The sequence below is a fragment of the Engystomops pustulosus genome, chromosome 2, assembly GCF_040894005.1.
Source record: "Engystomops pustulosus chromosome 2, aEngPut4.maternal, whole genome shotgun sequence".
NCBI lineage: Eukaryota > Metazoa > Chordata > Amphibia > Anura > Leptodactylidae > Engystomops > Engystomops pustulosus.
In genome coordinates this window covers 259,235,176-259,251,230 of record NC_092412.1, presented here as the reverse complement: position 1 = coordinate 259,251,230, position 16,055 = coordinate 259,235,176, and the positions used below count along the sequence as shown (strand labels likewise).

The following is a 16,055-nucleotide window of genomic DNA, read 5'->3' as shown; positions in this document are numbered from 1 at the left end:
CCTCACACTGCTGTGCTCTGTGCTCTCTGCAGTCAGTGTTATGTACTGTCCCTGGAGAGATGTGTAATCAGACCTCACACTGCTGTGCTCTGTGCTCTCTGCAGCCAGTGTTATGTATTGTCCCTGGAGAGATGTGTAATCAGACCTCACACTGCTGTGCTCTGTGCTCTCTGCAGCCAGTGTTATGTATTGTCCCTGGAGAGATGTGTAATCAGACCTCACACTGCTGTGATATGTGCTCTCTGCAGCCAGTGTTATGTATTGTCCCTGGAGAGAGGTGTAATCAGACCTCACACTGCTGTGCTCTGTGCTCTCTGCAGTCAGTGTTATGTACTGTCCCTGGAGAGATGTGTAATCAGACCTCACACTGCTGTGCTCTGTGCTCTCTGCAGCCAGTGTTATGTATTGTCCCTAGAGAGAGGTGTAATCATACCTCACACTGCTGTGCACTGTGCTCTCTGCAGTCAGTGTTATGTACTGTCCCTGGAGAGATGTGTAATCAGACCTCACACTGCTGTGCTCTGTGCTCTCTGCAGCCAGTGTTATGTATTGTCCCTGGAGAGATGTGTAATCAGACCTCACACTGCTGTGCTCTGTGCTCTCTGCAGCCATTGTTATGTATTGTCCCTGGAGAGATGTGTAATCAGACCTCACACTGCTGTGCTCTGTGCTCTCTGCAGCCAGTGTTATGTATTGTCCCTGGAGAGAGGTGTAATCAGACCTCACACTGCTGTGCTCTGTGCTCTCTGCAGTCAGTGTTATGTACTGTCCCTGGAGAGATGTGTAATCAGACCTCACACTGCTGTGCTCTGTGCTCTCTGCAGCCAGTGTTATGTATTGTCCCTGGAGAGATGTGTAATCAGACCTCACACTGCTGTGCTATGTGCTCTCTGCAGCCATTGTTATGTATTGTCCCTGGAGAGATGTGTAATCAGACCTCACACTGCTGTGCTCTGTGCTCTCTGCAGCCAGTGTTATGTACTGTCCCTGGGGAGATGTGTAATCAGACCTCACACTGCTGTGCTCTGTGCTCTCTGCAGCCAGTGTTATGTACTGTCCCTGGAGAGATGTGTAATCAGACCTCACACTGCTGTGCTCTGTGCTCTCTCCAGCCAGTGTTATGTATTGTCCCTGGAGAGATGTGTAATCAGACTTTTGCATATGTTGTTAGAAGAAAGATGGCCAAATATAAATTTCTTTTCCAGTATTGTAGCCTCCCTAAGTGCACTGGAGGCATGTGCTCACACTGCTGTGCTCTGTGCTCTGCTCACTGAGCAGCTCCTCTGTGCACGTGCACGCTGGAATGTACATGCACGATTTCCATCATGTGTTACTTGTACCTTTACAACATGGATTCAAAGGAAGGCAAAGAAAATCAAGAAGACCACAGGAGCATGAGACGCCCATAGGATATCTACTCCAATCACTGCTAAAGCTGCTACAACTTCCAAATCAATGTCTCTAAAATCATCCACAATATACAGACAGGTATGAGACAGCGCAAGAGCTGATAATGTGCACTGTCCTTATACAGAGGTCTCACAGCCGGGGGTCCGTATAGACGGGGTTACAGGTTACATTACAAACATGGGGGGTTCTGGTGTATGCACTGCTCATCCTGAGCACCCTGGTTCATTCACTACCAGCCCAGCACTCCATGCAGTCCCCTTATACTAGTCGCTCGGGTACCTCTTAGTGCAGCAGCTCTGGGCGTCTGGGTCTGCGACCGCTTCTCATTCCTTCTCTCCTGAAGGGTCTCATACAGGTGGGCGATATCCCAGAATCCCCCGGTGTCAGCCAGCAGTCACCTACAGGGAGAGGGAGGGAAATGTATCATTATATAATAATCCTGTATTTATATAGCGCACACAGATACCACAGCGCTGCACAGAGCTTGTCACATCAGTCCCTGTCCCCAATGGGGCTCACAATCTAATCACCTACCAGTGTGTTCTGGAGTGTGGGAGGAAACCGGAGGACTGTATGTGTGTGTGTGTGTATGATGTGTATGTATGTATACATGATGTGTGTGAATCTTGATATATGTCATTTATGTGTGTGTGTATATAGGTTGTGTGTAACTAGAATTTATATTTGTATGATACATGTGTGTAGGTATGTGTATGTATGTTGTATTTATATTTAATGTTTATGTGTTCATATGATGTGTGTATGTATAATGTGCATTTATGATTGTGTATCTTTAGTGCATATGTTTGCATGAAGAATATATATATACCGTATATACTCGAGTATAAGCAGACCCAAGTATAAGCCGAGACCCCTAATTTCAACACAAAAAACTGGGAAAACCTATTGACTCGAGTATAAGCCGAGGGTGGGAAATGCATTGGTTACAGCCTCCCTGTATATAGTCTGCCAGCCCCTGTAGCATACAGCCTGCCCAGCCCCTGTAGCATACAGCCTGCCCAGCCCCTGTAGCATACAGCCTGCACAGCCCCTGTAGTAGGAAAAAAAAAATAACACTGTACTCATCTTTCCAACGTCCCCCATAGGTCCTCTTCTGTCTCAGACTGTCTCAGACAGAAGAGGACCTACGGGTGACAACAGAAAGGTGAGTTTTGTCTTTATTTTTTTAGTTGACTCGAGTATAAGCCGAGTTAGGGTTTTTGAGCACAAATTTTGTGCTGAAAAACTAGGCTTATACTCGAGTATATAAGGTATATATATATATACACACACACCTATATTTTATGTATATTTTATATATATGTGTGTATAATGTACATGTGTCTATGTATGATGTATATGTGTAATATATGTGTATTCTGTATATGTGTGTGTATAATGTACATGTGTCTATGTATGATGTCTATGTATGATGTATATGTGTAATATATGTGTATTCTGTATATGTGTGTGTATAATGTACATGTCTATGTATGATGTATATGTGTAATATATGTGTATTCTGTATATGTGTGTGTATAATGTACATGTGTCTATGTATGATGTATATGTGTATAATGTACATGTGTCTATGTATGATGTCTATGTATGATGTATATGTGTAATATATGTGTATTCTGTATATGTGTGTGTATAATGTACATGTGTCTATGTATGATGTCTATGTATGATGTATATGTGTAATATATGTGTATTCTGTATATGTGTGTGTATAATGTACATGTGTCTATGTATGATGTCTATGTATGATGTATATGTGTAATATATGTGTATTCTGTATATGTGTGTGTATAATGTACATGTGTCTATGTATGATGTATATGTGTAATATATGTGTATTTTGTATATGTGTGTGTATAATGTACATGTGTCTATGTATGATGTCTATGTATGATGTATATATATATATATATATATGTGTATTCTGTATATGTATGTGTATAATGTACATGTGTCTATGTATGATGTCTATGTATGATGTATATATATATATATATATATATATATATATATATGTGTATTCTGTATATGTGTGTGTATAATGTACATGTGTCTATGTATGATGTATATGTGTATTCTGTATATGTGTGTGTATAATGTACATGTGTCTATGTATGATGTATATGTGTAATATATGTGTATTCTGTATATGTGTGTGTATAATGTACATGTGTCTATGTATGATGTCTATGTATGATGTATATGTGTAATATATGTGTATTCTGTATATGTGTGTGTATAATGTACATGTGTCTATGTATGATGTATATGTGTAATATATGTGTATTCTGTATATGTGTGTGTATAATGTACATGTGTCTATGTATGATGTCTATGTATGATGTCTATGTATGATGTATATGTGTAATATATGTGTATTGTGTATATGTATGTGTATAATGTACATGTATCTATGTATGATGTATATGTGTAATATATGTGTATTCTGTATATGTGTGTGTATAATGTACATGTGTCTATGTATGATGTCTATGTATGATGTCTATGTATGATGTATATGTGTAATATATGTGTATTGTGTATATGTATGTGTATAATGTACATGTATCTATGTATGATGAGGCCTCTTTCTCAGGGGTATAATTTGCAGCCCCCAGAGATGACATATAACGAGGAGACGTGAGTGGGTCCTGTCCTACGTGTAAACAGATGACGCCTTGTGCACGGGTGACATCATTTAACCCCATAATTTGCAGATCATCCTTGTGAAATATTCAGCAGCCTCTTAGACGATCGCTGCCTGGCTGTGAGCAGAGAGGATGGCGGCCATCAAATATTCACAAGACACATCAGTGCTCAGCGGAGAGGTCACAGCCTATTAAAGGGGCGCTCCATGATCATAACTTATTATAGGATATACTACCAAGGATGATGAGAGTAATGATCCCTCACCAGGCATCAGAATAGGACAATCTATAAGTAATGAAGATATACAGAGATATACACAGCTAGAAGCAGGACAAAGGGTGCAGGACTGTGCCCCCCGACAATACAAACTACAACTCAATCTGCATCCTCAGAACTACTACTCCTATCCTGTATATATTTTGGCACAGCACAGTACTACTACTTCTATCCTGTATATATGGTACAGCACAGTACTACTACTCCTATCCTGTATATATGGGTACAACACAGTATTACTACTCCTATCCTGTATATATGGGCACAGCACAGTACTACTTCTCCTATCCTGTATATATGGGCACAGCACAGTACTACTACTCCTATCCTATATATATGGGTACAGCACAGTACTACTACCCCTATCCTGTATATATGGGCACAGTACTACTACTCCTATCCTGTATATATGGGCACAGTACTACTACTCCTATCCTGTATATATGGGTACAGCACAGTACTACTACTTCTATCCTGTATATATGGGCACAGCACAGTACTACTACTCCTATCCTGTATATATGGGCACAGCACAGCACTACTACTCCTATCCTGTATATATGGGCACAGCACAGTACTACTACTCCTATCCTGTATATATGGGCACAGCACAGTACTACTACTCCTATCCTGTATATATGAGCACAGCACAGTACTACTACTCCTATCCCGTGTATATGGACACAGCACAGTACTACTACTCCTATCCTGTATATATGGGCACAGCACAGTACTACTACTCCTATCCTGTATATATGGGCACAGCACAGTACTACTACTCCTATCATCTATATATGGACACAGCACAGTACTACTACTCTTATCCCGTGTATATGGACACAGCACAGTACTACTACTCCTATCCTGTATATATGGGCACAGCACAGTACTACTTCTCCTATCCTGTATATATGGACACAGCACAGTACTACTACTCTTATCCCGTGTATATGGACACAGCACAGTACTACTACTCCTATCCTGTATATATGGACACAGCACAGTACTACTACCCCTATCCTGTATATATGGACACAGTACTACTACTCCTATCCTGTATATATGAGCACAGCACAGTACTACTACTCCTATCCTGTATATATGAGCACAGCACAGTACTACTACTCCTATCCTGTATATATGGGCACAGCACAGTACTACTACTCCTATCCTGTATATATGAGCACAGCACAGTACTACTACTACTCCTATCCTGTATATATGAGCACAGCACAGTACTACTACTACTCCTATCCTGTATATATGAGCACAGCACAGTACTACTACTCTTATCCCGTGTATATGGACACAGCACAGTACTACTACCCCTATCCTGTATATATAGACACAGTACTACTACTCCTACCCCGTCCGTTGATGATGTGACTGTATGTGATGTCCAGTTTTCCCTGAGCTGGTAGGTGTGGGTTTAGCTGCTGTTACACACACAAGTCTCTTTACTTTTACAATTTATTAATGAAAAGTTTGTTTACATGACCATTTAAAGTCAACTCTGTAATGATACCTGGCACACAGCCAAATCCAGCAGGGAGTCAGCGGGGGCGTGTCCTGCTCAGCCGAGTCTAGCGGCTCCACCCATTCAGCTCTTCATGTCATGTCATCTAAGGGGCTTTACCCACTAGAATTTGCAAACTTGGACTACTCCTCCCCATCCTTCGTGGAGGCTAATCTGATTTCATGTGATCAGATACATACATGGATATTGTTTTGTAAATGTTAGTGGGCAAAGGACCTCAGATGACATCACTCTGGTCACATGACATGAAGTGCTGAATGGTGAGAAGAAGACATGGGGAGGAGCTGCTGGACACGCCCCCTCTGATATAAGGCAAGGTAACAAAGTTACTTTTATGGGGATGTGAGGGAAACTATTTTTAGCTAAAAGAAGGCTGGCAGTTAGTGAGTAGGGATCTATGGGAACCTGTTACTAGCCGTATATGTGAAAAATGTGGTGACATCACATAACACTGAGTATAAACCATTCTGTAAGGAAGGCTACACAGATTTGGGGAAACTTTGAATTTTCTTTCTAGCCTCTATGGTTGCTGATCCTTGTATCTGATCCCATTCTGTCAGAGAGGAGGAGCTGGAGAAGAAGAGGGGGCGTGTGTTATGCTAATCTTCTCTCATACTGTCCAATCCGGAGCAGGCAATGGCAGATTAGTGAACAGTGATTTCTCCATGCTCCTCTATAGGCTGTGTTCACACGCATTCCGGTTGACATTGTGTTTACAACATGTTAACACAAACCACTTTTTTTGGTGCACCTTTAACATGGGGCGTGCGAGACAATTCTGCCGGACTATGCATGATATATCTAATCCCTAATCTGTGTCGCATGATGATTAGTGCAGCCGCGCCACAAAAGGGACCCGTGCGACACATAGGAGGTGCAGACTATTCTTATACCTGTGCAAGGAGTTTGCATAGAAAATGTGGCGCAAGGACCTTAGTAAATGAGCCCTAATTCTCAACTCAATGTACACGCAATGTGAACGCACATTTGTTGTGAAAGCAAACGTAATATTACAGAGAAAGCACATTTACATGCAGGAGGGAGGAGATGGAGCGTTATTAGAGGCCCGGAGCTCCGGACAGCTTGTCCCTGTGCTCTGGGCTGCAGATTATTTTACTCCAGATGAAGAGGAGCGCAGGTGAGTATTTCTTGGTGTTTTTTTAAATTGGTTGATTTCCTTTAACTAAATATTAGCTGAATGTTAACACACTGTAAGGACACACCCCCTCCTCTTCTCCAGCTCCTCCTCTCTGACAGAAAACAGAGTAGAATGGTCAGATACTGGGACTGATCTCTCCGCAGTCTTGGGGGCTTGAAAGAGAATTCAAAGTGTCCCTGGTGGAAGGTCCTTCTTCTATTACATCCAGCTCTAATGCAGCTCACAGATTATTTCTAGTTTTATACCTTGGATTTTTTCACTCCTTTTCTTTCTGTGCAGATGACAGCAGACACTGACTACACTCAGGGGTTATTTGTAGTCTGTTACCAAGGAGACTGAAGGTTTGCATTGAAGCTTTATACACAAAACCAAAAGAAAATTTAGACTCCATCCACGCCAGAACAATGCATTGAAAATTGGCGTATTGGCACATTTTTGGTGCAAACATGGGGAGCCCACTTTTCTTTGAAGCCACGCCCCCAATAAGTTGTAAAACAATCTAAAACATGTTAAACATCTTAGACAGTTCTTCAGTGCACAAAATCTCCTCTACATAACAAACCAAATCCTCAGTAACTGAATGTTATCAGGTTATAGCAAGTGAGCAGGAGTGGGGCAGGAACACTCCGGCCCACGGTACCACTGGCCACGCCCTCTTTCACACCCACTTGGCAAAAAGATGGCTTGAAGTGGGGAGTAATTGTAATTACTGGTGGTTTGCTAGTAACTGCAATCATTTCAGGGCTTAGTTGTTGAAAAACTGGAGTACGAGTCCTAATGAATGTCCCCCTATGGTTCCCGTTCTCCTGGAGATGCCGCTCCTCGAGCAATACAAGAAAAATACGGCGCGAGAGGAATGAAAAGAATTGATGTGTCATTTTTCTGGAGACACGTAACCAGATTTCACCACAATGCCGACGTCTCTGTTCCATATTTATGGCTCCATGAATGACATCAGATAAACAAGAGGAGAGCGGGGCGGCGAGGGAGGGGGGCGGCAAGGGAGGGAGGGGGTGCCGCGCTTCGCTACGTGTTATGAAGCTGTGAAAGGATCTGACGCTCTAATATCCGGTCGTTAAGGAGCCGGCGTGAGTGCGCGACGACTGCCGGGTCACCACATCCACGCGCAGTAGCTGGGGTCCCCGAAATATTGACAAGATGCCAGGATGCGAGTGAAGTATTGATGCGGGCGGCCGGCCCCAGCGGCAGACACCTCTCAGGCGCAGCGTTTAAATGTCACAGATTAATGAATTTTCATGAAACAGTGAGACAAAAAAAAAAACCATGATCAAAAAGATTGTTTCCACAGCAGCCGACGGCAGAGTATGTGGTGTCCACACAACACAAAGCATAGGGATCACATGCCACGGAGACATCAGCCAAGGGAGGGCCTGGAGACAGGGGGGCGCTCACCGCTCCCGTACTGACAAGACAAGCGCTCAAAATCAGCCTGGTAATCGATATTACATGGGTGTAGACATGGCAGGAGCTTTGATTTATGACCTCGAGGAGATGGGACTTCGGAGAAGACAACATAACCGATGCGAAATGTCATGAAGAGTCCCTACATCGCCGGGCCTGAGGAACCAGTAGGGTTAAATGTTAATGGAAGACCCCGACACTCAGACCCCGGGGGCTCCGATAGGCTGTAGTGGATCACACCAGTAGGTCACTTCCCATCCCGAATCTTTTGAGCTTGATTTTTTTATTTTTAGTATATTAAATTTGTTACTATTTACAGGTGTACGGCCAAACATGGAGAGTGTCCTCCTGCTGCAGAGACCCCATAACCTCTCCTGTGCCCCCCATGATCTGCCCAATCATAGAGAGAACACTGCAGCCATACGAAACACTAGAAAACACTCACATGGGACGTGTCAATAAGAGGGAGGATCGGGAAAGAGGGAAAGTTGTGAGTCTTAATAAATAGAAGTTATAAAAGTTGTGTGTTTTTACATAGAACAGACTATTTTATGTTTTATATAGGAACAATAAAAGTTAAAGTTTTATTAATTAACACAACTTTACCTCTTTCCCAATCCTCCCTCTTATTGGCATACAAAAACTAGAGCTGCACATTTCTCTCAATACTATGATTTATCTATCATAGAGAGGACTGTGTAGTCCTATAGTTACAGCTGCACAGTTCTCTCAATACTATGATTTATCTTTCATAGAGAGGACTGTGTAGTCCTATAGTTACAGCTGCACAGTTCTCTCAATACTATGATTTATCTATCATAGAGAGGACTGTGTAGTCCTACAGTTACAGCTGCACAGTTCTCTCAATACTATGATTTATCTATCATAGAGAGGACTGTGTAGTCCTATAGTTACAGCTGCACAGTTCTCTCAATACTATGAATGATCTATCATAGAGAGGACTGTGTAGTCATATAGTTACAGCTGCACAGTTCTCTCAATACTATGAATGATCTATCATAGAGAGGACTGTGTAGTCCTATAGTTACAGCTGCACAGTTCTCTCAATACTATGAATGATCTATCATAGAGAGGACTGTGTAGTCCTATAGTTACAGCTGCACAGTTCTCTCAATACTATGATTTATCTTTCATAGAGAGGACTGTGTAGTCCTATAGTTACAGCTGCACAGTTCTCTCAATACTATGATTTATCTATCATAGAGAGGACTGTGTAGTCCTACAGTTACAGCTGCACAGTTCTCTCAATACTATGAATTATCTATCATAGAGAGGACTGTGTAGTCCTATAGTTACAGCTGCACAGTTCTCTCAATACTATGATTTATCTTTCATAGAGAGGACTGTGTAGTCCTATAGTTACAGCTGCACAGTTCTCTCAATACTATGATTTATCTATCATAGAGAGGACTGTGTAGTCCTACAGTTACAGCTGCACAGTTCTCTCAATACTATGATTTATCTATCATAGAGAGGACTGTGTAGTCCTATAGTTACAGCTGCACAGTTCTCTCAATACTATGAATGATCTATCATAGAGAGGACTGTGTAGTCATATAGTTACAGCTGCACAGTTCTCTCAATACTATGAATGATCTATCATAGAGAGGACTGTGTAGTCCTATAGTTACAGCTGCACAGTTCTCTCAATACTATGGATTATCTATCATAGAGAGGACTGTGTAGTCCTATAGTTACAGCTGCACAGTTCTCTCAATACTATGATTTATCTTTCATAGAGAGGACTGTGTCGTCCTATAGTTACAGCTGCACAGTTCTCTCAATACTATGAATGATCTATCATAGAGAGGACTGTGTAGTCCTATAGTTACAGCTGCACAGTTCTCTCAATACTATGAATGATCTATCATAGAGAGGACTGTGTAGTCCTATAGTTACAGCTGCACAGTTCTCTCAATACTATGATTTATCTATCATAGAGAGGACTGTGTAGTCCTATAGTTACAGCTGCACAGTTCTCTCAATACTATGAATTATCTATCATAGAGAGGACGGTGTAGTCCTATAGTTACAGCTGCACAGTTCTCTCAATACTATGAATTATCTATCATAGAGAGGACTGTGTAGTCCTATAGTTACAGCTGCACAGTTCTCTCAATACTATGATTTATCTATCATAGAGAGGACTGTGTAGTTCTATAGTTATAGCTGCACAGTTTTCCTCAGGGAGATTATTTCTATAATTTGTGCTCCTGCAAAGAGAATCGTGTTATCTCTAAGATCTGCATGATCATAGAGAGAACTGTGCAGCTATACAGTCAGAGCTGCACAGTTCTATCCATCTCCTCCCTGACCTTACCTTTATGATTAATGGACAGAAGGAAGTGTGCTCCTCCATAGACTTGGTGACTTCTCTTCTCTCTATGATTTACCTGACCATATAGAGGGACTACGATACAAATAAACTATCAGTGCTCTGCCCCTGCTTAAAGACTATGGAGGTGAGGAACCCACTGGAAACATGAGCTCCCATACAGAGTTCTCCTCTTCCCTCATTGAAGAGTCTGAGCTTAGAGAGAACTGTGGTGTCCTACCATTCACAGCCGCACAGCTCTCTTCATATCCTCCCTGATCAGTCTGAGCTTAGAGAGAACTGTGGTGTCCGACCATTTACAGCTGCACAGTTCTCTTCATATCCTCCCTGATCACACAGACTTCTGTTCTCATGATCAGTCTGAGCTTAGAGAGAACTGTGTCACCGTACAGTTTAAAGCTGCACAGTTTTCTTTTTCTCTTCCCTTAACTCAATGATCTCTATGTTGTGGAAAAGTTATGCTAAACTTTCACTGTAAAGGCATTTAGCAATAACCCTTTCATTGCCACTCACTCACTAGTGCATCTAAGCATTAACCATTTGACTGCTCTAGACCACCTGGACTACTAAAATTATTGGAATTATCCCCCTTGTACTAAATTAGACCACCTGGTACAATGACCATAACCTCTTGAATACCCTCGGTTACAAAGTATACTAATATTAACCACTTCACTGCCCTAAATTATTAGGAGAAATTGTAATTATTGTCACAGCTGCGCTCACAATTCTGCTGTATGATTCTAAAAACATTGAGTAAGCCTGTCCTCAGACACCCCCTGACAGCTCAACCAGAGGGAATCACTGTACAGTATACAGCTCACACTCTGCAATGCAAGTCTCTGTGTAGATGCTGCACAAGCAGGGGATGCTGCGGATTGCATTGATTTTGAGATGAATGAATAATTTTGTTGCTCTTTTTGGGAGTTTATAAATAATAAAGCAACTTGTTATAAGGATTGTTTTTGAGATCTGCAAGACGTGTGGACATTATTCCATCTTGCATTTAATGACGACATTGGTCGTCAGGTGTGAACTGCGGCCGCTCACAGGATTCCCGCTTTCCTTTTACTTGAAGGAGTGAGAATCTTCTGGAATTGTATATCTGATGATTTTTGAAGAGTTGAGTTGTTGATCATTGTATCTGCCAGTGGGTGCTGGAAGACTTCCCTTCTCGAGGTGCAGCATTATGAACGCAGCTCTGAAGTGTTGAATGCAGCTCTGAAGTATATGAACACAGCTCTGAAGTATACGAATGCAGCTCTGAAGTATACGAATGCAGCTCTGAAGTATACGAACGCAGCTCTGAAGTATACGAACGCAGCTCTGTAGTATACGAACGCAGCTCTGTAGTATACGAACGCAGCTCTGTAGTATACGAACGCAGCTCTGAAGTATACGAACGCAGCTCTGAAGTATACGAACGCAGCTCTGAAGTATATGAACGCAGCTCTGAAGTATATGAACGCAGCTCTGAAGTATTGAATGCAGCTCTGAAGTATATGAATGCAGCTCTGAAGTATATGAATGCAGCTCTGAAGTATATGAATGCAGCTCTGAAGTATTGAATGCAGCTCTGAAGTATATGAATGCAGCTCTGAAGTATATGAATGCAGCTCTGAAGTATATGAATGCAGCTCTGAAGTATTGAATGCAGCTCTGAAGTATTGAATGCAGCTCTGAAGTATATGAATGCAGCTCTGAAGTATATGAATGCAGCTCTGAAGTATATGAATGCAGCTCTGAAGTATATGAATGCAGCTCTGAAGTATATGAATGCAGCTCTGAAGTATATGAATGCAGCTCTGAAGTATTGAATGCAACTCTGAAGTATATGAATGCAGCTCTGAAGTATTGAATGCAGCTCTGAAGTATTGAATGCAGCTCTGAAGTATTGAATGCAGCTCTGTAGTGTTTTCATTACTCTATATGCACAATTGTGGCGACTTGGTGCATTTTTAGGGTATAATCTTATAACATGTGCAGCAGATGACTCCATCATCACATATCTCTGATGGGAATTTGCTGTAGGGTGCTGCATCCTCTCCATCTATAGGGTTGTAGAAGGTGGACAGCCCCTCTAAGAGGACGCACAGATCACAGTAATGTGTATTACCACCACTCAGCAGTAGACATATGCCCCCTCTGCGTTCCCTGGAGTGACCCGGATCCGGCATCAAGCGACTTGTCATTGTCCTTGCAGCTCCAGTCCGGTGATTAGTGCGAGAATGTCACCCGTTAACTTCATTACACGGATGTGCGGCATCATGGAGATCCTCCCCAAACTTGTCACTTTAATCACAGCCTGCACCTCCTGCCTTTATCACTGGTCCATTTGTGGAGCCCCATGTGTAGCCGTCTACCATGTAATCACATTAATTCTAGGTTCTACTTTACCATTTTGTTCCCAGCTGGGAGCCAGGCATCTGTCTGCTGCTTGTGGAGCCGACAACGTCCATGCATCACTCTTCACAATTACCGGATGCGCAGCGAACGCCATCAGACAGGACGACACTTGTCACCCAGCGATGGACAGCGACGCCCCAATGGAACGTACTGCGCCGCTATGCGGCTTCTAAATTCATAGAGGGGAGCGACGCCGCAACCTAAAAATTACACTAATAAAACTGTAATTGGAGTAACAGGCAGGAAAGTAAGGATTCTAAATTTCCCAAAAATTTTAGGTCGGCTATGGGACAAAAATAACCCTGTACAGAATGATCGGGAAATCGCTTTACATGCCAGATAGTAAATTTCCAGGACAAGAGATTTTGGCATTAAATTTTTAAAGCAGTGTATTATGCAATTTTGGTTGGAGGTTACATAACGGCTCCCATCAGCTGCCGGACGGGCGGGGAATACGCGAATACTCGAGCAGAGACACAATGTGTAGTAGTGACCCAGGCCGGTCGCTACTTCATCAGAGACACAGCTTGTACAGAGCGATGGGGTGACAGCCATCACAATGCGTTTCACAGGTCCATGTCTCTTCTCCATGAAGTCCATGGTGACGTAGGGTGAGGTCCCCCATAGACCATTATAGTCTGCATCCAGGTAACTTCACATCAGGATTCCCCTGTCCACAAGTAAAACGTTGTGACACTCCCACTAATGTCTCTTAAAGGTTTCCCGATGAAGCATGAAAGGGCAAACAGTCAAAAATGCTCTGTTCCTTTGCTCTTGGAATTGTTGAATGTCTTGAACCATCAATAACATCTTCTGAAATATTGAAATTATGATGATGATGGTGTAGGGTAATGGATGGTTTGGTACAGGATGATGGTGTAGGGTAATGGATGGTTTGGTATAGGATGATGGTGTAGGGTGATGGATGGTTTGGTATAGGATGATGGTGTAGGGTGATGGATGGTTTGGTATAGGATGATGGTATAGGGTAATGGATGGTTTGGTATAGGATGATGGTGTAGGGTGATGGATGGTTTGGTATAGGATGATGGTGTAGGGTAATGGATGTTTGGTATAGGATGATGGTGTAGGGTAATGCATGGTTTGGTATAGGATGATGGTGTAGGGTAATGGATGGTTTGGTATAGGATGATGGTGTAGGGTAATGGATGGTTTGGTATAGGATGATGGTGTAGGGTAATGGATGGTTTGGTACAGGATGATGGTGTAGGGTAATGGATGGTTGGGTACAGGATGATGGTGTAGGGTAATGGATGGTTTGGTATAGGATGATGGTGCAGGGTAATGGATGGTTTGGTATAGGATGATGGTGTAGGGTAATGGATGGTTTGGTACAGGATGATGGTGTAGGGTAATGGATGGTTTGGTACAGGATGATGGTGTAGGGTAATGGATGGTTGGGTACAGGATGATGGTGTAGGGTAATGGATGGTTTGGTACAGGATGATGGTGTAGGGTAATGGATGGTTTGGTACAGGATGATGGTGTAGGGTAATGGATGGTTGGGTACAGGATGATGGTGTAGGGTAATGGATGGTTTGGTACAGGATGATGGTGTAGGGTAATGGATGGTTTGGTATAGGATGATGGTGTAGGGTAATGGATGGTTTGGTACAGGATGATGGTGTAGGGTAATGGATGGTTTGGTACAGGATGATGGTGTAGGGTAATGGATGGTTTGGTACAGGATGATGGTGTAGGGTAATGGATGGTTTGGTATAGGATGATGGTGTAGGGTAATGGATGGTTTGGTATAGGATGATGGTGTAGGGTAATGGATGGTTTGGTATAGGATGATGGTGTAGGGTAATGGATGGTTTGGTATAGGATGATGGTGTAGGGTAATGGATGGTTGGGTACAGGAGGATGGTGTAGGGTAATGGATGGTTTGGTACAGGATGATGGTGTAGGGTAATGGATGGTTTGGTATAGGATGATGGTGTAGGGTAATGGATGTTTGGTATATGATGAAGGTGTAGGTTAATGGATGGTTTGGTATAGGATGATGAAGTAGGGTAATGGATGGTTTGGTATAGGATGATGGTGTAGGGTAATGGATGGTTTGGTATAGGACGATGGTGTAGGGTAATGGATGGTTGGGTATAGGATGAAGGTGTAGGGTAATGGATGGTTTGGTATAGGATGAAGGTGTAGGGTAATGGATGGTTTGGTATAGGATGAAGGTGTAGGGTAATGGATGGTTTGGTATAGGATGATGGTGTAGGGTAATGGATGGTTTGGTATAGGATGATGGTGTAGGGTAATGGATGGTTTGGTATAGGATGTTGGTGTAGGGTAATGGATGGTTTGGTATAGGATGTTGGTGTAGGGTAATGGATGGTTGGTACAGGATGATGGTGTAGGGTAATGGATGGTTTGGTATAGGATGATGGTGTAGGGTAATGGATGGTTTGGTACAGGATGATGGTGTAGGGTAATGGATGGTTTGGTACAGGATGATGGTGTAGGGTAATGGTGAGGTTTGGTATAGGATGATGGTGTAGGGTAATGGATGGTTTGGTATAGGATGATGGTGTAGGGTAATAGATGTTTGGTATAGGATGATGGTGTAGGGTAATGGATGTTTGGTATAGGATGATGGAGTAGGGTAATGGATGGTTTGGTATAGGATGATGGTGTAGGGTAATGCATGGTTTGGTACAGGATGATGGTGTAGGGTAATGGATGGTTTGGTACAGGATGATGGTGTAGGGTAATGGTGAGGTTTGGTATAGGATGATGGTGTAGGGTAATGGTGAGGTTTGGTATAGGATGATGGTGTAGGGTAATGGATGGTT

At 42.6% G+C, this 16,055-nt stretch overlaps 1 protein-coding gene across 9 annotated transcripts in view; it reads right to left on the bottom strand.

Moving 5' to 3' along the window:
* ZBTB20 (zinc finger and BTB domain containing 20) overlaps positions 1 to 16,055 on the bottom strand; it is a 713,029-nt gene that overhangs the window by 107,729 nt on the left and 589,245 nt on the right. For all 9 annotated transcript variants that reach the window (XM_072138925.1, XM_072138923.1, XM_072138926.1 and 6 more), the window contains one exon: positions 1,690 to 1,808. The gene's annotated coding sequence lies outside the window, so the exon portion shown is untranslated. The remainder of the gene's footprint in view (positions 1 to 1,689; positions 1,809 to 16,055) is intronic.